This window comes from Schistocerca nitens, chromosome 6 (genome assembly GCF_023898315.1).
Source record: "Schistocerca nitens isolate TAMUIC-IGC-003100 chromosome 6, iqSchNite1.1, whole genome shotgun sequence".
Classification (NCBI taxonomy): Eukaryota; Metazoa; Arthropoda; class Insecta; order Orthoptera; family Acrididae; genus Schistocerca; species Schistocerca nitens.
In genome coordinates, this window is record NC_064619.1 from 752,421,654 (window position 1) to 752,444,260 (window position 22,607).

The window sequence follows — 22,607 nt, forward strand, 5'->3', positions numbered from 1 at the left end:
CTAAGATGTCTTTCCAAGTCCACATCACCCTTGTAATTCATAACGCAGCTGACAGCACTCCCACACAGCACATTTATTCTAAATACAAAGCACAGGTATTTTGCTTTTAATTTGTCTGAGAACTTGACGCTGTCACTACTATTTACGTGAGAAGACGACATACTTCTAAACAATAGGATTCAATCGTATACAGCGACATTACTTCACTAAAATTTAATATAAATCTGAACACGATAACATTCGAAAACTCGAACTTGAAATTATTAATTAACTAAAAAGCTTTTGTTTAAAGACGGTATTACACTGCCAAGAAAGGTATTGGTTAGAGAGAGCCTACATTCTCTCTATATAGGCTCTGTAATATTGGTCTAGTGCGACAGCCATTTAGTGGCGGCACTGGTGGAACTAACAGAATTATCAAATTAGCAGTGAAGTAATGTCGCTGTATACGATTGTATCCTACACTTTAGAAGTATGTCGTCTTCTCACATAAATAGTAGTGGCAGAAGCAATTTCTCGGACAAATTAAAAGCAAAATTCCTATGCTTTGTATTTCGACGAAACAAAAGTTAAGCTAAATTTGCAGTGTGTGAGGGCTGACAGTTGCTTTATTGTGAAATATAAGGTGCTGTGGAATTGGAAAGAGCACAGAAAAAAAGGTAGGGTGATACGAATCCGCGCATTTGCACTATATAGGGATAGTAAATGGGAAATGCCTTTACGGTCGTTCCCGTCAGCCACCGCCAAATGTCAGCTTGGGTTTCACGAGTAATATTACGGCCCACGAACTTCGTTTGTTCGTTCCGAGCTTCCTTTGCTCACACGCATCCACAGGCGTCTAAAGCTAGCGAAATGAGGGATGCTCAACTACCGGACTTACCGATAGATGGCTCTACCAGCTGATTACTGTCGTCTGTATTGACCGCCATATTCGAATTTGGCAAGAAGTTTCTCTCGGTCTGTACGGTGTATAAGGAATTAAGTATTAACGAAATGGTGATTTCTTGTTCCGCTTTCAATTGTACGAAGCGATGGAGTAAGGAAAGTGACTTACCATTTCACAGGTAATAGGACTACCGATACAATACGATAAAAAAAAAGACTTAGTGCGTTTGCTAATGCGATGTTTTTGAACAGGTTTCTCCTAAAGCACCCAGAGCTGCTAAAGAAGTGTATTACTTCCGTGAAGCGGAAAGGTTTTAATCCTACGTCTTGCAGTTCTCTTTGCGGAAACCATTTGCGACAAGATGATTACGCAGTGAGCCCTAGAACGTGGAAGAAACGTCTCAAACCCGAAGCAGTGCCATCAGTTTTTGACTTTCCGACTCATTTGATGCCACCAAATAAACAGCGACGATGACATGTTGTTAGGATTTTGAGTGACAACGAATGCTTCTCCATTTGAGGTAGCTAATTAATTTCCTTGCTATGTGTGTGCTTTTTACTTTTGTGAATTTATTTCGTACGAACACAAATGAGCTACATAGGTCTAAGCAATGTTGTAATACAGGTCCATATTTTTGTTTTTAGCGTTCTGTCATAGAATCTGTGCTCGATTTGCCAGCTGCAGAACCTACTGATTTCGTGGAGAATGTTGTCAATGAGAATTCTTCCGTGGAAAGCATGTCCCAATTATCCAATGCAGAAGCTGCGAATTGTGTCAAAAACGTTAGTATAAGGTGTTTTAACACGCCCAAAGTTTTCTTATAATATTTTTTCATCAAGCCTTGAGATATTTCAATCATATATAACGAAATTATTTCTTTGTTTCAGAGTGCAGTTGGTTCTTCAGCAATTGATTGTGGTATACAGTCGAAAGTAGAAATGGAAGACAAGGCGACCGAAACTTGCAATTTTTTCTCAGACATTGTGCACGAATTAAAACGTAAACTGAAGTGCGTCTGTGAAAAACTTCGAAGAAGAGAGAAGAAAGTATGTTCCATGGATGACATCATAAGTTCATTGAAGGAGAATGGGCATCTTCCTAAGAAGTTACATAATTTCCTCAATCATCAGAAAGGAAAACAAGTGGAATTAGTGTGCAATTTAGTGAACAACTCTCTCTCGTCAAAGGGTAATAGATACACAACAAATGTGAAAATGTTTGTGATGACTGTGTACTTTTATTCACCAGCAGCATGTGATTACCTGCAAAAATTAATGCCTCTGCCCCATAAATCATTGATTTCCAAATGGGTGGCTAGCGTAGACTGTGAACCTGGCTTCTTAAAAGATTTTTTTTAAGTACATTGATTTGAACCAAATTGTAAGGGACCAGTTCAGCGATTCATGTCTAATTGTAGACAGTATGGCAATTAGGAAGCAAGTAGTTTGGGACCGAGGAACTAAGCAATACACAGTTTTTTTTTAGACTTTGGTGGGGAAGTTTCTCAGTCAAAATAAGTAATAGAGGCATCTAAGGCTCTGACTTTCATGCTTGGCTCTATTAAAGGCAAATTTAAATGCCCGATTGCATATTTCTTTATCAACGGTGTACAGGCAAATAATCAGGCCACACTGATAAAATCTGCTTTGAGAGGCTGCATAGTTCTGGCATTAAGGTTTGGTGTGTTACATGTGATGGCTGCAAGGTAAATATAAGCACTTGGCTGTACTTTAAATTTTTCCAAGGGTGATTTTAAAAGCCACTTTCCTCATCCTGTGGAAAAATACAATGTTTATTGTATCTTTGACATGTGTCATATGATTAAGTTAGCCATAAATGCTGTAGCAGAAGTATCTATCGAGTCTCCAACTGGCATTATTAGATGGCATTTCATTGAGCAATTGAAGAAGGTACAACAAGAAGAAGGTATGACATTTGCCAACAAACTATCATAGCAACATATAAGTTATGTAAATAGAAGAATGAATGTTTCATTATCTACACAGACTTTGAATTCTAGTGTGGCAGATAGTATAGAGTTTTTGAGGAGGGTTGGTGAACCAAATTTTAAAGGAAGTGAAGCAACAGTAGAATTTTTGTATTATATTGATAGGATTTTTGATATTCTGAACTCCAGAAATCCATTAGGTAAAGGGTATAAGAGCCCCCTGACACTTGACAACAAATCTTATTGGCTTGGTATTTTCAGACACTAAAAATTATATCAAAAGCTTAAAAATTATTGGTATTCCGTTGCTGCTCCATGCAAGAAGTACTTTTGCTTTTGGGATAATTTTCGATATGCAATCAGTCAGGCACATAGCTCTGTCAAGTATGCTTCGTGTCGAATCTCCTCTGAAGTATTTGCTGACATATAAACTGTCACAAGATCACATAGGGCTTTTTTTTCCTGCTTTCGGCCCAGAGGTAGTTGGAACAACAATCCAAATGCATACCAGTTCAAATGTGCCATGAGAAAGTTTCTCTTGGGTAACAGTGTCACTGTAATGAATGAGAATTGATCAAATTTTAATGTGTGTTGTTTGCCACCTGTTTATGATTTTCATGCAAGAAAGCATGTAGTAGAAAGTGATGAAAGTGTTGCAGAAAATGAAATAGAGAAGTGGTGTGCACTTCTTGATGATAAGATTAAGTTCTCATTTTACAAGCAAAACATAGTCTATTATATTGCAGGATATGTGTCATTGCGCTTGTCAAGGCAGATCACATGCAAAGACTGTCTTCACATACTGAAGCCACCAGTAGTTAAATCTGCATTAGAATGTGATGCTCTCTATGCTTTTCCCAATATGGCCAGTAAAAATGCATTTGTAAATTTTGTTAACCGGGGAGAACTGGTTAAAACAAATGGCTGCGTATACTCTGTTGTAGAATACTCAGATAAACTGTTTCAGATGTTTGTGATTGCTTGGTATATGCGACGGAAATATATACAGGCCAAGATTTTGCATTCTGTTAAAAATAATTTTGTAGATTACCCATTTCCTGCTCTTGGTCATGATTACCGTTATGAAATTGGGATTGAGGACTTACATCAGACTCAACTTGTTTGTAAGATTGCATCCCTGTACTCCTGCATACGCTTAAAAACATATGGGAAAAAATGTCTGCTGAGAAAATTTTAAACAACAAATCAAGTATAAGGCAGAAGTTAAATAAACTCATATTGTTTAATCATGTATAGTGCGCAAATTGGAAAAGATTATGTAATGGAACATTCCATGCAGATGGGTGTGATATTTTGACAGCTTTTTTAAAACTTTGTCCATAGATTTGTTGTTGTGGCATGATGAACTTCAAAGGACGAATCACATTGAAGTAAAATTAACTCTTTACATCCTGTGTAGATATTGTAACAAAATTCTAATTGTTTATTATATAAGCTTATTTTAAGATGTTTGGTGTTACAAAATATGCACTTGCATTAAAAACAGGTGATTTGTGTGAAATTAATGGGAAAAAAAGTTCTGAGACTTATTTGACAGATGGCTTTCAGTGTGAGAAAATATTTCCCTCAATAACCATGTTAACTTGAATTTGATCTAATGGAGTATGCAGTGGCCCTATGTTTCAAACAGTAATGTTTGTGGATACTCTGCAACATAAGAGCAATAAAATTGTTACTCTGTCAGTTCTTGTTTTAATACTTCCTAGTATGAACACAATGTTCCAATTGATCATAAGCATTCTTTTTACTTTAGAACCATTCTAGAATAAGGGAGCCTGAGTCAGGTGAAACCTAATTCTCTGAATTTTGTCTTTATTTTGCTAGGAGGTCTTTCTATTATATTTTCCTGTGTTGGAGGGGGGGGGGGGGAGAGATAATGCAAATAATCATATAGAATTATCTTTCTAGCACTACAAAGTACAGAATACAGTGATTGCAGTTGCACTTGGCAATCTAGGAAATTTCAGTACTTGTTACATGCCTAATTTTCATCATTTACCTTAATTATATGGTTGCACTTTTTGCTGATTTGAACTGTGTACTAAATGTTAAAAATATTTTGTTTGGTCATAGTAATAAAAGCATTTCATTTTGTTAGTTCATACGTCCCACATGGAACTGAAGTTATGACGACAAAGGAAGGAATTAACATTAAGGAATCTTACTTCACAGAAATTATGTAACAATGGTTACACTTTTTGCTAGTTAACGTTAACATAAACCATTTAGTTTTCGATTAAGAGTGAAAGCAGTTGCACGAGTCACGTGTAGAACAAAGTTACCCATAGGGAACTAAAGTATTTTACGTTTGAGCTGTTGCAGGCCCAAAGTATTGTGCTCTTCATATTTCTATTTGAAAAAGTTTGTAACTCAAATTACCAGACAATTTGGAATCTGTACATACATGTGTGTAGCAAAGTACTTTTCATGTGCCATGTGGAACCTTTAATTTTCTGGTTTAAATATAATTTATTTCATGAATTACCTTTAATACCAACAATGTCTGAATGCATTATTTACCATTTAGAACAAGCAATATTAGTGTACAGGATAACAAACCTCATGAAAAATGGGAGAGATTGTTCTGTAGAGAACTTGGAATGGCTCTCTATCAATAGCAGGTAAAAAGAAGGCTTCTATTAAATGTTCAAAGAAACCAGTCAGCACCTCTTAATTATACAGTAATAAAACAATTTACTTTTTTCAGAATTTCTGGTAAGTATTAAAAGTGTGAAGACCTATTCAATTAGTATTTGCTTTACCAATAACCTGTAGTACAAGCACACATAGAAGCAGGTAATTATGGGAGTAAAGAGTTATGTTAAAATGAAAGATACTGACTGGTATTACTTGCTCACAGAACATTGTAGTTGCTGTACAGTTAATGCTGTAAGTGGTGTACCCAATGTGATTCCTGGAGGATATAATATTCTGTTATCCTATGGGAGTGCACTGGTACCACACCTATTGAAAGTAAGTTTTGCTGTGGAATAGTTGTATCAGACGTCTGTACCAGAAAACAAATCTCCACTGTGACACCCTTATGTTCTTGGTATGCTATTAGCTATTTATTACAGGAATACTCCAGACATGGAGGAGGGAGGGAGAGAGAGAGAGAGAGAGAGAGAGAGAGAGAGAGAGAGAGAGAGAGAGAGAGAGAGAATGAGAATGTAGAGAATGTTACTCTCTTTCCAGATACTGTTCTATTTCTTCAAACCAATTCTGAATTTCTCAGGTTATTACATATTATTTACTGTACATTGTCCAGCAATACTTCTGGTACTGGATAGTTTGTAATTTGGCACTACCTTTGTGCCACTGGTATTGGCTAGTGTACTTTTGCAGGTAAGAAACTCGGCTGGACTAGAATGTCCTGTCAGTATAGAACAAATTCAGACAATATGGAACTTTTTACACTAAATTTGCAATATAATGACACCCTTGTCTCACACAGATTGTAGCAGCCATTGGGGTGCCTGTTTGGCCAGCTTCTGTAGCTTTCGCTTTCAGGTTTGGTGTTTGCTTGGGCCCTATACTGACAACCAGTCATTCCAGTGACAGACACCATCTCAAAGATTGGAACCAAGATTCACAGAAATAAAATTCCATGGTTATAATTCATAGTGTAATTAATTTTGCTCACTCACATGTTTTGAATTCCATTTTAAAATAAAACCATGGTACCAGTCATTGTTTGGGTGTCAGACTGGAAAATTGGTTTTAAGACACCCCAACCATAAAATTAACAGCTGTGATCGATGTTATTTTCAGCAAGTTCCTTCACTTCCTACATCATCATGGATCGGTCCAATATAATATTAGTACTAGGCTTAACTTCCAAATGATACAATTCATGCATTTAAGTGAAGCCTTAACGTTGGCCTTTGTGCTTGTCTCATTTAAATGTATTTCTTGTCTCGTATCAAAGACTGAAGCACTGTCAAAAACTGGTGCTTCTACCTTATCACTCAGTTAAAATACACCAAGCACGTACAGCAGTTAATAAAATCATGGCATTTAAATTTCTGATCAAAGAGAGAGCCAAATTCGTAAGTGCATGTTGCAATTACAGTGTCAGCATATATGTAGGTCGGTAATGCATCACTTCAGATAAAGAAAAATAATAAATTTTTCCGTTTATACGTAAGTAATACTTTGACAGTTCAGTTGTAATTTCTGTTGTCAGTAAAGATACCCCTAAGCAAACGCAAACGATGTCAACTTTTTATTTGAAGAGACGTCTTCACTGTTTTGCACACTAGATTTTTCGAATTATACCTGTAGTTAATAGCTTTGGCAAGTAAGGTAATTTATTGACCTCCATTGAATCTTAAATAGTGTTTTAAAACGGGCAAATAAGTAAAGCACTCATAAAATTAATAGTAAATGATTTATAGGTCAGCTTGTCAAACTTCCAAAACACACTCGAATTTAGGAATTTCATAGCAGGACTGTCACTGTTTTTTCTCGCTAGATTAGACACACTTCATTATGTTGATGTGTAGATATCTAGAACATCCAATATAAAAGACTTATGAGGGCGCAGAACGAAAAACATTTTCATCCGTGTTTTGACACTTCGTTTCTTGCCAAATTCAGATATGGCGGACACCAGTGATCTCTGGCGGACACTTAACGATATGAACTTTGGCCGGCACGCGCTAGAGCCATCTATCGGTAGTTCCGGTAGTTGAGCATCCCTCATTTCGCTAGCTTTAGACGCCTGTACACGCATCCTCCACTAAAGAGTTGACTAGGCCTCTTGACTGCCACCTGGCGGTCGTAATCATTCGGTACGACTCGGCATGATTCGGAAGTTGCCTACGAAGTACGAATCGTTGGAACTTGGAATCGTCACGACTCGGAAACACGCAATCGTTCTCACGACTCTTTTGAACGACGATTCGTCCGTATCACGATTCGATTCTTACGATTCTTTATTTAGAGTCGTTCAAATGAACGACTCATTCACGAATCGCTACAACTCTAATGTTCAGTCTTTGCGAGCGGGAGGCTGTGTAACTGTGCGTGAAGCTGAGGTAGGAGAAATCTGACAATAGCGTGCTGTAGGTGGTAAATGAATAACAATAGATTTCGTTTCTTAGCCACTGAATGAAGCTGTGCTGTACATGTATTTTAAACACGAAGTTAAGCGCAGTTTTCCATTATTAGCGTTATGCTGTTAGCGAATGACTTTTTATGGTGCTGTGGGATCTGGTATGATAATATTGTGTAATTTGTTGATGCGTACTGCACACTATTCAAACTTAGTTTTGCCCTCTTTTTAAATAGTTGTGACTGAGTCATCTTTGCTAGTTGTTAACGGTGATTCGGGACAGGTCTGAATTGTATATGGCATAAAATTATTAGAGGTTACGTTTAACCAAATAAAACCTTACATCTCACCCCTGTTTCGAGAAAACTGTTTTCGTATAGGGTCGTATTATATTAGTCGCCTGTATTTCTTTTGCTAGTTGATTTATGTGAAACACGTGGCAATTATAATAGGATTATTGTAAGGCAACCTCCATGGTAAGTTAGTTTCGTGTTTCATGGCCATCATAATGTGGAATTGGTCCCATGGTCATGTATTTTGTTGTTTGTAGTGTACAAATAAAGCTTTTTAAGTTGAGATAGATGTATTCATACAGAACTGTCAGAATTTCTATCCTTTTGAATAATTCTTCACATTGTGCCGTGTTAAAACTATTTGTTGTTATCGTACAGCTCTTTTCTGTATCTTGAAAGTAGGTTCTATGTTCCCAGCACTTAAGTCACCAAAACACTATCCCATGACTGAGGATTGAATGAATATAGGCCTATCCAAATTAAGCTACTTCGAGGCATGAAATGCTGCACAAAAATTCAAAGATTTGCAGGGCATAACGTGCCGAGGATAAGTTCTCTGCCAAAATTTTCACATGTTCTGTCCATTTCAAGTGACATACTACATTCATCCCCAAGAATTTCGTATCTGTTACGCAATCTCGTTCATCATTATTTACTTTCAATGTAGTATAATTGGGTTTTTATTTAGTCGGAAGTTTACACAGTTTGTCTTTTCACGTTATAGTTACTCTGGTCTTTAATGACCAGTTGTGGATGTTTCTGAGAGCTTCACTGGATTTTTCTGCTAACTGAGTTGAATATTTGGCTGTAATTGCTACAATGCTGCAATTGGAAAATAGTATTTTTTACCTGACACTATGTGGGAAAGGATTTACTGATAGGAAGACGATTGAAGCCAATACACTTCCTTGTGGGATACCTGTGTTAATACATTTCCCATAATTTTTGTAAAATTCTGGAAAAGCGGGGTCAGTCTGGTTATTTTTGATGGATGTGAGATAGGCCTACCTTAGAGTTTCAGATGATTTTTTATTATCTCTGGACACCCATATCCACTTTTAAAAAAAAGAGCTCCAATCGAATGCAGTGTTTTGGTAAATGCTTCCTCAAATTTTAGTTTAAATATCGTCATGTACTTTTTTTTACAATCGTATTGACCAACTAGAATCACGTTAACAACTTCAGTTCCTCTTCTTCCTTTGTTATTGTTTCCTATTTTTCCAGTATTTCCTCATTTTCTCCCCATGAAGTCTCTTCCTTTCTTCTGTCCATTTTCCCGATTTTTTTTATTTCTTCTGCTTTGACAGCCTTCCAAATTTAGTATTTTGTTTTTAAAATGGTTTCGTTCTGCTATTTCTGATTCTTTGATGTTCTTTCTTTCAAGATCTTTTCTTACTTCTGTAATTCATGCTATTGTCAATTTCTTCTTCCAGAAATAGAGGAGTATTTGTTTTGTTGGTCTATTTCCATCCATTCGGTAGAGATGTCCAAAAAAGGTTAATCTTCGTTTGGCCATTACTTCAGATATTTTCTCTCTATTTTTGTAGATCTCCTCATTACTTCTTATTTTCCAACCATCTGCAGTTTTTATTGTACCCATTATTTTTCTAACAATCCTTCTTTCCAGTACCTCTAGTTTGTCCACCTTATGTTTCATCGTTAGGCATTCAGATCCATATAAACATTCTGGTCGTACCACTGTGGTGTAGTGTTTTAGTTTTGTTTTTCTAGATATACATTTCTTGTTGTAAATATTTTTGGTCAAACCCTATGCTCTTTCCATTTTGTTAATTCTTACATCTATTGCAGATTTTTCTAGTCCATTCTGTTGTATAGTTTCTCCAAGATATTTAAATTTATTTACTCGCTCTATTTTACCTATTTGTATTTCTAAGTATTTTGGTGCATTTTTATATATTTGTCATGATTTTTGTTTTTTCAGCTGAAATTTTGAGACCAGTTCTGTTTGCTAATTTTTCCAGAATGTTTACTTGGTTAACTGCTTCTGTCAGGTTTTCTGTAAATATTGCGAAATCATCCGCAAAAGCCAAGCAGTTTACCTTAATTCCATTTGTTTTCCTTCCCAGAGTTATTGGTTCAATTTTGTGATTTTTTTTTTTTTAGCTCCGAATTCCAGATCCTTACAATTTTTTCTAGAACATAGTTAAACAGTAAAGGCGATAAACCGTCACCTTGTCTAACATCAGTTTTTATTTCAAAAGGCTGAGATACTTCTCCCATAAATTTGACTTTAGATACTGTACCTGTTAGTGTTTCACGAATTATGTTTGCTAGTTTTGATTTATCACCAAATTCTCTAATGACCTTATCAATCATTTCTCTGTCTATACAGTCAAATGCTTTCTTGAAATTTTTAGGTTAGGTTAGGTAAATGACACTAGTATTGGTTTGCTGGTTAACATTCTATGACAAATTATTGACTTTAAGTTAAAAATTTGTTCTGCACAGGATCTTCCCTTTCGAAAACCACCATGATATTCTCCTAGTTGTTTGTCTAAAGTACCTACCACTCTGTTGAGGAGAATTTTTGATAATATTTTGTATGCCACTGGCAGAAGTGACACTCCTCTGTACTTATTAAATATTTTGTTCGTTTGTTTCTGCATACACTTCCAGCTTCATATCATAGCTGGATGAGGGAAATACGGAAGCGTCCGATCCCGCCCGTCTGCTTTGACCCATGACGTCACAAATATGGCGGAAACAAAAACAAACACACACACTTTCCACAAGAAGCCTAATGACACTAACGGGACAAGTGCGCGAAATGGGGTGTTTTGGGTGGGGGCAAACTAAATATAAACAAATTTAGACGCCTTGCGTAGCTACAACGTGTAAGTGAAGACAGCCATGCATGAATACCCACCCACCTCCCCAGGGGTCGTAACCCCTGCAACCCATAGAAGATAAAGATGCTTCAGTAGCTGATTAGTGTTTTTTGTCTTTAAAAAAAAAAAATCTCACGGGATAGAACGAACTGATCAGAAAGATAAATATAATAAACTAAAACAGAAATTGGAGGAAACAGATAATTTAAATAAGTAATAAGTGTTTTTAAATTAAAAAAAAAAAATCTCACGAGATAGAACGAACAGATCAGAAAAGTAAATAAAATAAGATAAAACAGAACTGGAGACAGCCACACTCAAACTAAACTCCGTGCCGTCATGACGTCACACACGACAACACCCTTACGTCACGGGTCAAAGCCGACGCGTGGGATCTGACACTTCTGTCGACCCGGAATGAGAACTGACATAGGTTTAAATATGAGAAAACCCTTTTGTTTGCATTCAATTTAGCAGACTTTTCTACATAAATATTTGCTTTTATTATATGACAGAGATGATCTGATAGGCTTACATTTTGAACAAGTAACCTGCAGTACTCTTTCTTTCTATGTCTGTCGTCACATATTCGGTTATTGATGAAGGTTGTTTTGTCACTCCAGTTGGACAGTTTACTACTGATGTTGTGGTGAAGCTGCGGATGATATTAAAGTATACACTACTAATATTATCTGATTTCATTGTGTTGCTATGTAAATCCCCACACATGAGAACATTAATGTTTGGTCTAGATATTTTGTGTATGCATTTGTTGAGTTTTTAGGAAAAAAGTCCATATTACCATGGGGGGGGGGGAATATAAACAAACAAAATACAATTAATTTTTTTACATGTTTTTTTTCTGTTATTTCAACTGCCAATAATTCAAAATGTTTGTTTTCACTTAATGCTACAAGATACTTTCTGGTTTCAAAAGTAAAATCTTTTTTCACATGACCCCACCCCGCACCTTTCACGAAATTTGTACGAGCAGAACAGGTCATATGATCAGTTTCATTTTCCCACACCAGCGCTTAGTGATACTTACAATGGCACTGTCTGGTGTTTGCAGTTCTAATGCAAGTTGCTAAACTTCGTTCTTTATGGATTGTATATTTTGATGAAATACTGTTAAACATTTAGTCTGCATATTGTTGTGGTTCCCTCCTCTTCATGCCTGACATTAAAGAATCCTTCAGATGGGATGGTTGCACTATTTTTTGCCTGATTGTTACAGTACACATTTCACTTGCAGTTGTTTCTTCCTCTTCTGTTGGTGGTGTTTGTGTGTTGCCGGCCGACGTGGCCGTGCGGTTAAAGGCGCTGCAGTCTGGAACCGCAAGACCGCTACGGTCGCAGGTTCGAATCCTGCCTCGGGCATGGATGTTTGTGATGTCCTTAGGTTAGTTATGTTTAACAGCACAGCGTTTACGACATTGGGCATTGCTACTGTCTAATTACAACTACGAGATCTTATATAGATCGACGGCAAAACACGCCAACGCCGATGTACTTTCAAGTCTACCGGCGGGTCAAGATGAACATTTTGACAAATCAGATGACGTATGTTTTCAGATAGACGTAATCAGTGAGGACGTAGTGGAAAATTTCTCCGTCAATGCCACCTTAATAGCTAAGTTAGTGCCCAAAGATCCAGTGTTATCAAAGATAAAGCAGTATATTCTTAACGGAATGACCAACCGATAAGAACATAGCTCAGCCAGAAGTGAAATCTTGAGACATGCTCTCACAGTGCACAAAGGCGTCATATTAGTTCACAGTGAAACGGGAAAAACAAGAGTAGTTATACCCAAAGCTCTCAGGTATAAAGTGTTAAAAATGTTACACCAATGTCATTGGGGCACAGTACGCACGAAACGCATGGCCAGAGAACATTGTTACTGGAAAAACATTGATATTGAAACAATGCTTTCTAACTGTAAATTATGTCAGACGCATCAATCAGCTCCGCCAAGACAATATTTTCCGTGGCCACAGGCAACAAAAAAATGGTTCAAATGGCTCTGAGCACTATTCGACTTAACTGCTATGGTCATCAGTCGCCTAGAACTTAGAACTAATTAAACCAAACTAACCTAAGGACATCACACACATCCATGCCCGAGGCAGGATTCGAACCTGCGACCGTAGCGGTCGCTCGGCTCCAGACTGTAGCGCCCAGAACCGCACGGCCACTCCGGCCGGCACAGGCAACAAAACCTTGGTCAAGATTGCATATTGACTATGCAGGTCCTTTTCTTGAAACTTCTTGGTTAATTCTCATTGATGCATTTTCAAAATTCCCTTTTGTACTACAAATGCGTACAACTTCTTCAGCGACAACAATTCAAGCCGTTGTCAAAGACCTTTTCCATTGAAGGATTGCCTCATAGTGACCGATAACGGCACATAATTTACGTCGCAAGAATTCCAGTCATTCTGTCAGATGAACGGAATTTCACATTCCAGGACGGCACCATTTCACCATGAGGCTAATGGACTCGCCGAACGATTCGTACGAACTTTCAAGGCACACATGACAAAGTTGGTGAAACAGTACAACAAAGAGACTTCCTTATTAATTTTTCTGTCACAATACGGAGCTACTCCGCACGAGGCACAGTCACCAGCAGAAAAACTGCATAGGCGACAACACAGGACTTTAATGTCTATCCTAAAACCCACAATGCATCCAGAAAATTATCAACGACCGTCGAAAGGACGACGATTCTACGTAAACGACAAAGTCCTCGTAACTGTCTACAGTCGAGGAAAACGTACTTGGACACAAGGAATCATTGTAAAATGCATTGGAAATGTCATGTATAGAATAAGAACGCAATCCGGCATAGTCATTCGCCATACTAAACAACTACGGCAGCAAAGACAGCAGTCACATATAGGCAGAACTCCTAGGCTGTTTCATTTTCCAGACTCAGAAGCAGTTGTCAACCCCGAGCAGCTTACAGGATTCCAGACGCCGTCACTGGCAGCCGACGCCGACGCCGCCGCCGCAGCAGCCAACGCCGCCGGCGCCAACGCAGCACCTTAAGGGGCAGCCGACTACCCCAGCCGTCCACAACCGACAGCCCCAGAGAAGATGGACGTCGAAGAAGCATTAGATTTAAGCTATGACCAATGTACCGATGTTGAAATGCAATTATGTAACAAAATTTTTGCTTCTCCGGTTCCCTGTTCTGTAGGTTTTGAGTGGGTTTTCCTAGCGGACCGCAGGCGAATGCCACGGGGAGCAACATGTGTGCACCCACAGACATACGCACGCCGGAAAGCAAGAAAGCAGAAGAAAAGGGCTTTTCAAGCAAACTTCAAAAGCTTTTTTTCTTCCCCCGGAAGGGAGGAATGTTGTGCACATAATTCCGCGTAGTCAGCGCTTACACAACTTTCCCACTAGAGCGCGCCCCACTAAGCACAACAGTGCAGGCGCAGCGCTCGTCCATCTCCGCGCTACGAGATGGCGCTGTCTTAGAGACGGACCAAATTCTGCTTCCGCCGATCCACGTATTAATGTGTAACGTAGCCAATGAGATTGCTGCTAATGTAGAACCTATTCTCCTCGCGGATCACACTCGCGCAGTGATACCTGAACGCGCGAGGTATTATAACGAGTGTACAGACCTCCGATTAGTCAGTCTGCATCAGTCTGTGTTAGTCTGCATTAGTCTGTATGAGTCTGCATTTATCTGCACCTCTCTGTACCAGTGTACATTAATCTGTACCAGTCTATAGTCGAGTTTCAGTCTGCAGTAGTAAGATTATCATATTCCTGTACATAGCCATGAAGATAAATGTATAGACACTTTCTCAAGTATCAGAGATACGTGAGAATAAGATTAACGTATCAAGACCAAAGGAACTTCAGATTGTCAATTGTAAATAGCATCCAGAAACAAGGTAAGTTATTTTTATACTTGTTCTTATTTTAATAAATGTGTGTAAAAATTAATCAAGTTCTGTTTAAAGTTGGTCACCGTCAATATGCTACTCTAAGCGTGCAAGTGGCATTTCTATCGTCTGACCTAACGGCAGAAGATAAACACGACACGACAAGACCACGAGACATATTGCTGACACTCGCCTACTTCGTTAGAGCGACAAGTCAAGTAATCTGATGGTGTGTGTACCGAAGGTCTTACAATACGCACACCACAGCGGGCAATTCAAATTCCAGCAGGATAATGCATCACACCACGAAAATGGAGGGAAAATAGACCAAATGAGCTACGACCACTAACCTAACCCCCAACCCCCTAGAAAATGGTGGCAAATTCAAATTCCAATAGGATAATGTACCACACCTTTCTTATCTCTACTAAGCAAAAAAAACCGCAGGAAAATAGGTCACCTGGCCTACCTCCACTAACCTAAGTCACCCGACCGCTACCTCTTCCTACGGACTGACACCAACTTTCAATTTTTGCGGTAAACAAAATTCAGTTCCCATATGTCTACTAAGCTAAATGTGTGTGTGAAATCTTATGGGACTTAACTGCTAAGGTCATCAGTCCCTAAGCATACACACTACTCAACCTAAATTATCCTAAGGACAAACACACACACCCATGTCCCAGGGAGGACTCGAACCTCTGCTGGGACCAGCCACTCTACTAAGCTAACAGAGTGGCGCAAAAGAAAAGACACTTTAATAATCTCGGTCGCTGGACTGTCACCACCTCCTAAGGATTCGTGGGAAAAGAACTTGGACATAAGACTTTATTTAAACAATTCCATGCATGTGTGTTCACCACAAGTTCTGGACTCCAACTGACTTAGTACACAGTGCCAACGCTAGAGGACGCCACCATGACATCATCCAAGATGGCGACCATGCGTCAATCAAGATGGCAACACCCAGTGTATCCACCATGTGTTGTAAGATTATACACCTCTCCTACCTCCACCAACCTAATCCCCTCCCCAATAAAAATCACGCAAAGTTCAAATTTCAACATGACAATGACGGGAAAAACGGACTTGTCTTTATTTTTATTTAAACAATATCATGGAGGTGTGTTCGCCAAGATCCGGACTCCAACTGGCTTAGTTCATATTCTCGCCAGCAGAGAGTTAGAACTTGACACATGTACAGTTATTCAAGATGGCTGCATCTACCGTGTCTACCACGAGCTCCAGAGCTCAAATGGCTTAGTTCATATCGTGACCACCAGAGGAAGCTACTGTGACGTGGCGTGATGACACATGATCATCTGCTCTCTCTCGCACGCGCTTTATAACCGGACACGTGCCACGCCGCCGGCCCACGAGCGTCCGACCGCTTACGTCACACACCCTCGGCTGCCACCTCCATACACGCGCCTGACAGTCAAAAAAATGGTTCAAATGGCTCTGAGCACTATGGGACTCAACTGCTGAGGTCATTAGTCCCCTAGAACTTAGAACTAGTTAAACCTAACTAACCTAAGGACATCACAAACATCCATGCCCGAGGCAGGATTCGAACCTGCGACCGTAGCGGTCTTGCGGTTCCAGACTGCAGCGCCTTTAACCGCACGGCCACTTCGGCCGGCTCGCCTGACATAGTCTTCTGTAAATATGCCTTCACCAACATCACACATCTAACCTATCAATTACCTAAGTACTTAATTGCATTTGAGTTTTAATCATAGAAAATAATTTAATTTACAATTTCATGTAAGTGTTCAACCACCTAGTTTCAACTACTTTTCAAGGAACAGACCGCCACCTCTTCCTAGGAACCAAAGCCGAGTTTGAATTCTGGCAGTAAAGAAAGCTCCCTTGCACTTTCGCTACCAACCTAAGAAAACTGCGGGGAAAGAAAGGACACTTGAACTAACCTCAGCCACACGACCGCCACTTCCTCCTAAGACCAGTGTCAAGTTTGAATTCTGCCAGTAAACAAAGCTCACGTGCGTTTTCACTACCAACGTAAGAAAATTGCTGCAAACGAAGCTCACCACCGCCACTAACCTAAGTCGCCAGACCAACACCTCTTCCTAGGGGCGGGTAGTAAAAGGATTCAGCACGCACTACACTGATAGAGAGAGAAAGGAGTGTACTTTATTTACGAGCAATTTATTTAGGGATGGGGTATATGTATCACAGAACACACGCTCTGACATGCCCTACAGCATACAGACCCGGAAACCACTATTACATAACTCATATATAAAGCTCTACACACAGTCTTGATAATTGTAAACCGTCAAAAATAACACATTGCACAGCCTACAGACTTGCAAACCACTCATAAACAATGCAGAGCATTTACATCCAGATAACCAAACAACTCCTAAATTGTCAAAATAATCATCCATGTAAAAGACTCTGCTTGCTAATCGTCAAATGTTGAAATAATATACCAGCCTTTATTTAAACAATTAGAGGCAGCACCACCACTGAGTCCATAGCCCAACTGACTTAGTTCATATAGATGCCACTAGAGGACACTGTAGTGATGCAAGTACCGTAATCTAAGATGACTCCACCTTGTGTGTTCACCACGGGCTCCAGACCCCAACTGGCTTAGTACATTTCCTCGCCGTCAGAGGACGCCACAGTGACACCAGCTGATGACGGAAGTACAGTTATCCATGATGGCGGCGAACAGTGTGTTCTTCATGAGGTAAACGATGCTGTCATCCGTTTCGTGACATAAACTAAGATCGTGAGGGAAAACGACTCAGCCTGCACTGGGTTACTGGAGGGCCTAAAGAAGAACTTCACTCCATTTAATTTCAAACATTTTCTTTAGCGATCGAATACATTTATCACACTGACGCAAAGCACTCGCCATGTTATGCTGTGGGTCCAATACACAGTCTGCAGACACGCAAACAACTCCCAATTCTCCAAAATAATTTCAGTGCCGCCACCTCATACTTACAGAAGCCGAGCAGGGGCTGTGCGCGGTTTGACATCTAAGGGATGCGTCACTTATCGATACCTCCTGTGTACTCTAATGGACAGGGGGCTGTGGACTGTGCTTACGTGCGTTGATCGCATTATATCGGGTGTGGGTCTGTAGGCCTTGATATGTGGTATTTGGTCAGTTTACGAGTACTCTACACACCAATGTGCTGTATTATTTAGGAGCAGTTTGCAGGTCTGTATTGAAATTATTTTGGAGAATTGGGAGTTGTTTGCGTGTCTGCAGACTGTGTATTGTGACCCCAAGCATAACATGACGAGTGCTTTGCGTCAGTGTGATAAATGTATTCAATCGCTAAAGAAAATGTTTGACATTAAATGGAGTGAAGTTCTTCTTTACGCCCTCCAGTAACCCAGAGCAGGCTGAGTCGTTTTCCCTCACGATCTTGGTTTATGTCACGAAACGGACGACAGCATCATTGACCTCATGAAGAACACACTGTTTGCCGCCATCATGGATAACTGTACTTCCGTCATCAGCTGGTGTCACTGTGGCGTCCTCTGACGGCGAGGAAATGTACTAAGCCAGTTGGGGTCTGAAGCCCGTGGTGAACACACAAGGTGGAGTCATCTTAGATTACGGTACTTGCATCACTACAGTGTCCTCTAGTGGCATCTATATGAACTAAGTCAGTTGGGCTACGGACTCAGTGGTGGTGCTGCCTCTAATTGTTTAAATAAAGGCTGGTGTATTATTTCAACATTTGACGATTAGGAAGCAGAGTCTTTTACATGGATTATTATTTTGACAATTTAGGAGTTGTTTGGTTATCTGGACGTAAATGCTCTGCATTGTTTATGAGTGGTTTGCAAGTCTGTAGGCTGTGCAATGTTTTATTTTTGATGGTTTACAACTAGCAAGGGTGCGTAGAGCTTTATATATGAGTTATGTAATAGTGGTTTGCAGGTCTGTATGCTGTTGGATATGTCAGAGCGTGTTTTCTGTGATACATATACTCCATCTCTATATAAATTGCTCGCAAATAAATAAAGTACACTCCTTTCTCTCTCCATCAGTGTAGTGCGTGCTGAATCCTTTTACTACCCGCCCCTAGGAACAGGTGGCGGTCTGGCGACTCAGGTTAGTGGTGGTGGTGAACTTCGTTTTCAAAAAATTTTCTTACGTTGGTTGTGAAAATGCACATGAGCTTTGTTTACTGGCAGAATTCAAACTTGACGCCGGTTCCTAGGAGTTAAGTGTCGATCAGGTGGATGAGGCTAGTACAAGTGTTCTTTCTTTCCCCGCAATTTTCTTAGGTTCGTGACGAAAGTGCAAGTGACCTTTCTTTACTGCCAGAATTCGAACTCGGCTTTGGTTCCTAGGAAGAGGTGGCGGTCTGTTCCTTGAAAAGTAGTTGAAACTAGGTGGTTGAACACTTATTCATACTTATATGAAACTGTAAATTGAATTATTTAGTACTATTAAAACTGAAATGCAATTAAGTACTTAGGTAACTGATAGGTTAGATGTGTGATGTTGGTAATCGCATATTTACAGAAGACTAAGTCTGGCACGTGTATGGAGGTGCCAGCCGAAGGTGTGTGACGTAAGCGGTCGGACGCCCGTGGGCCGGTGGCATGGAGAGTGTCCGGTTATAACTCACACATGCGAGAGAGAGCAGATGATCATGTGTCATCACGCGACTTCACGGTTGTGTCTTCTGGTGGTCATGATGAGAACTAAGCCATTTGAGCTCTGTAGCTCGTGGTGGACACAGTGGGTGCAGGCATCTTGAATAACTGTACATGCGTCATGTTCTGACGTAAGGGTGGCACCCTCTGCTGGCTAGAATATTAAATTCAGCCGGTTGGAGTCTGGACCTCGTGGCGAACACAGCTGCATGATACTGTTTAAATAATAATAAAGACAAGTGCGTTTTTCCCGCTATTATCACGTTCGAATTTGAACTTTGCGCGATTTTTATTGGGGAATGGGTTAGGTTGGTGGAGGTAGACCAAGTGTACAATCTTACACCACGTGGTGGATACACTGGGTGCTGCCATTTCGATTGACATCAACGGTCGCCATCTTGGATGATATGATGGTGGCGTCCTCTAGTGGTGGTGCTGTGTACTAAGTCAGTTGGAGTCCAGACCTCATGGTGAACACACTGGGTGTCGCCATCTTGGATTACGGCACAGATGAGAGCGCCATCTAGTGGTGGCAATATGTACTAAGTCAGTTGAAGTCCTAACCTTGAGATGAAAACACCTGCATGGAATTGTTTAAATAAAGTCTTATGTCCAAGTCCTTCTCACACGAATCTTTAGGAGGTTGTGGCAGTCTGGCGACTGAGGTTAGTAAAGTGTCTTATGTTTCACGCCATTTTGTTAGCTTAGTAGACATATGGGAATTGAATTTTGTTTACTGCAAAAATCAGAAGTTGGTGCCAGTTCGTAGGAAGAGGTGGCGGTCGGGTGACTTTGGTTAGTGGAGGTAGGCCAAGTGAGCTATTTTCCTGCAATTTTCTTTCCTTAGCAGAGATAAGAGCGCTGTGGTGAATCATCCTGTTGGAATTTTAACTTGTCGCCATTTTCTAGGGTGTTCGGGGTTAGGTTAGTGGACGTAGCCCAATTGGTCTATTTTCCCGCCATTTTCTCGGTGAGATGCATTATCCTGCTGGAATTTGAATTTCCCGCGAATTGTTTTTTCTGGTGGGTTCAGTTAGCAGATGTCGCCCAGTTGACATATCTTCCCGCCAAAATTCAAACTTACCGCCAAAATCCGCCATCTTGGATGATGCCATCCACTGTTTCCAAGTCTACGCGCCGCCATCTTGGATGACGCCATCGCCGCCATCTTGGATACATCTGGCAACAATGGAATGTGGGGTGACAAACAGGTAGTTCCACTACTCATGCTATGGGTGAAACCAGGTGTGTGACTCCAGGAAGAGCGATAGAACATCAGCAAGAAACGAAACTCTCTGTCATGTTGGCTCTACTGAAACAGCAAGTGCCCAAAAAATTAGTCTCCTAACATTCTGAAGCCAGAATAGAGTTGGATCTGAAGACATTGTTATGCAAAATGTCTACTCAGAACAATCATTCACTAAAGCAGCAGTACCTACCAATCACAATTTTACTTGGATGATGGGAAAGTTTTTACAGCTTTCTATTCCTACATGGCAAGATTTTATGAAGAAAATCACAACTGGAGAACCTTATACACAATCAAATGCATTAGCACTTACATTCATCAAACACCCGCTCACATATTATAGTGCTATTTTAACTGCTTTAATTTATGCCATCACATAGAGTAAGAAAACAACACAGCAACATGTATCATGACGTTTGATCAACCACTCTACATAAAAGCTAAAGATATAGTTGCAGTGGAGGCTAATGGTGGGAATAACTTTATCACAAAAACAGAACTCTTTGGCACTACTTTGACAGTTCACAACATTAACTCAATTGAACTGGACACTGGGTCAGAAGAAACGGCGACGACTATGGCGGTAGGGGAGCACTGAGTGAGTGGGGAGAGGAACGACGTTTTCGTTGATGGGACGTACTCCTGATTTCATCTATACTGATCGCAAAAGAAATATAATCACATGGAATATATAGGCTACAAAATATTTCCATACACTTAATTACGCCTTTCAAAAACATTGTTCAAATAGCTCTGAGCACTATGGGGCTTAACATCTGAAGTCATCAGTCCCTGAGAATGCAGCACTACTTAAACCTACCAAATCAAAGGATATCACACACATCCATGCCCGAGGCAGGATTCGAACCTGTGACTGTAGTGGTTGTGCGGTTCCAGACTGACGCGCCTAGAACCGGTCGACCACACCGGCTACGCTTTTCATCAACTTTCCTAAGCAACAAAAACTGCAAACTATAACGTTAACGGAATCCTGTTCCAATTCTTATACCTCAGATACCATTCCTATAAATGAAAAGATGCACAAGATCCTTTTCGTGTACAGTTTTGCGAGGAATATATTTTCTAATAAGAGCACTATTCGAAAAATGAGCCTTTTTGTGTAAAAATTTAAAATATGGTACAAACTGACTTTTAGAGGGGATAAAAGGGGAACGCTCCCCCCCCCCCCCCTTACAAAGGGAAACTTTTCTGTTTCGTATTACTGTACCCCATATGAGTATTTTCCCGAAATTTCAAAACTTTATAATTTTTCTCCCCCATTTGCTGATTTTCTAACTAATTTGCCTGTGGTATAAAGAATGAATGAGAATCAAGCGGCTGTTAACCTGACAGTGTCTAGACTAGCCGTGAGGCTACCGCCGTTCTGGCCACAAAATCCGGCGCTGTGGTACTCCCAGGTAGAAACAAATTTTATTTATTCAGGCGTTACCGCAGACGCATCTAGAATTGTGTCGCTGGTGAGCCAATTGGAGCAGCAAATATGTGGCAGAAGTGCAAGATATCATCGTCGCACCACATGAAGGGAACGCATAAAACGGTTGAAGACGGTATAAATTTTACTCCAATTTTCCTAATTCGCCTGGACTATTACTGGTGTTAATTGTGCGCAGGCAGGCCAGATCACGTCAAGGTCACCGCTCCAGGTGTAGTGTAAATGAATTAGGTCGCAGGACGTACTTCATTTACACTGCGGCTAAATCTCTTAACTTTGATGTTGTGTCTGAT

General features: G+C 40.0%; 2 protein-coding genes and 1 long non-coding RNA gene across 8 annotated transcripts in view; all 3 read left to right on the top strand.

Annotated features, from left to right (window-relative positions):
• Window positions 1-848: 848 nt before the first annotated feature.
• On the top strand, window positions 849-4,528 carry LOC126262520 (uncharacterized). The gene is made up of 3 exons (XR_007546738.1): window positions 849-1,406; window positions 1,531-1,668; window positions 1,774-4,528. It is a non-coding gene; the product is annotated as an uncharacterized LOC126262520 (long non-coding RNA).
• A 3,224-nt stretch (window positions 4,529-7,752) lies between these two features.
• The window catches only part of LOC126263108 (ankyrin repeat domain-containing protein 1-like), a 65,339-nt gene continuing 50,484 nt past the window's right edge, over window positions 7,753-22,607 (top strand). The window contains exon 1 of one of the 2 annotated variants that reach the window (XM_049960113.1): window positions 7,753-7,869. The gene's annotated coding sequence lies outside the window, so the exon portion shown is untranslated. The remainder of the gene's footprint in view (window positions 7,870-22,607) is intronic. The other variant, XM_049960115.1, reaches the window with a different exon arrangement.
• LOC126263107 (uncharacterized) overlaps window positions 7,758-22,607 on the top strand; it is a 149,525-nt gene continuing 134,675 nt past the window's right edge. For 4 of the 5 annotated variants that reach the window (XR_007546842.1, XR_007546843.1, XR_007546844.1 and 1 more), the window contains exon 1: window positions 7,764-7,894. The gene's annotated coding sequence lies outside the window, so the exon portion shown is untranslated. Of the gene's footprint in view, window positions 7,895-22,607 lie in introns of all 5 variants that reach the window. The other variant, XR_007546845.1, reaches the window with a different exon arrangement.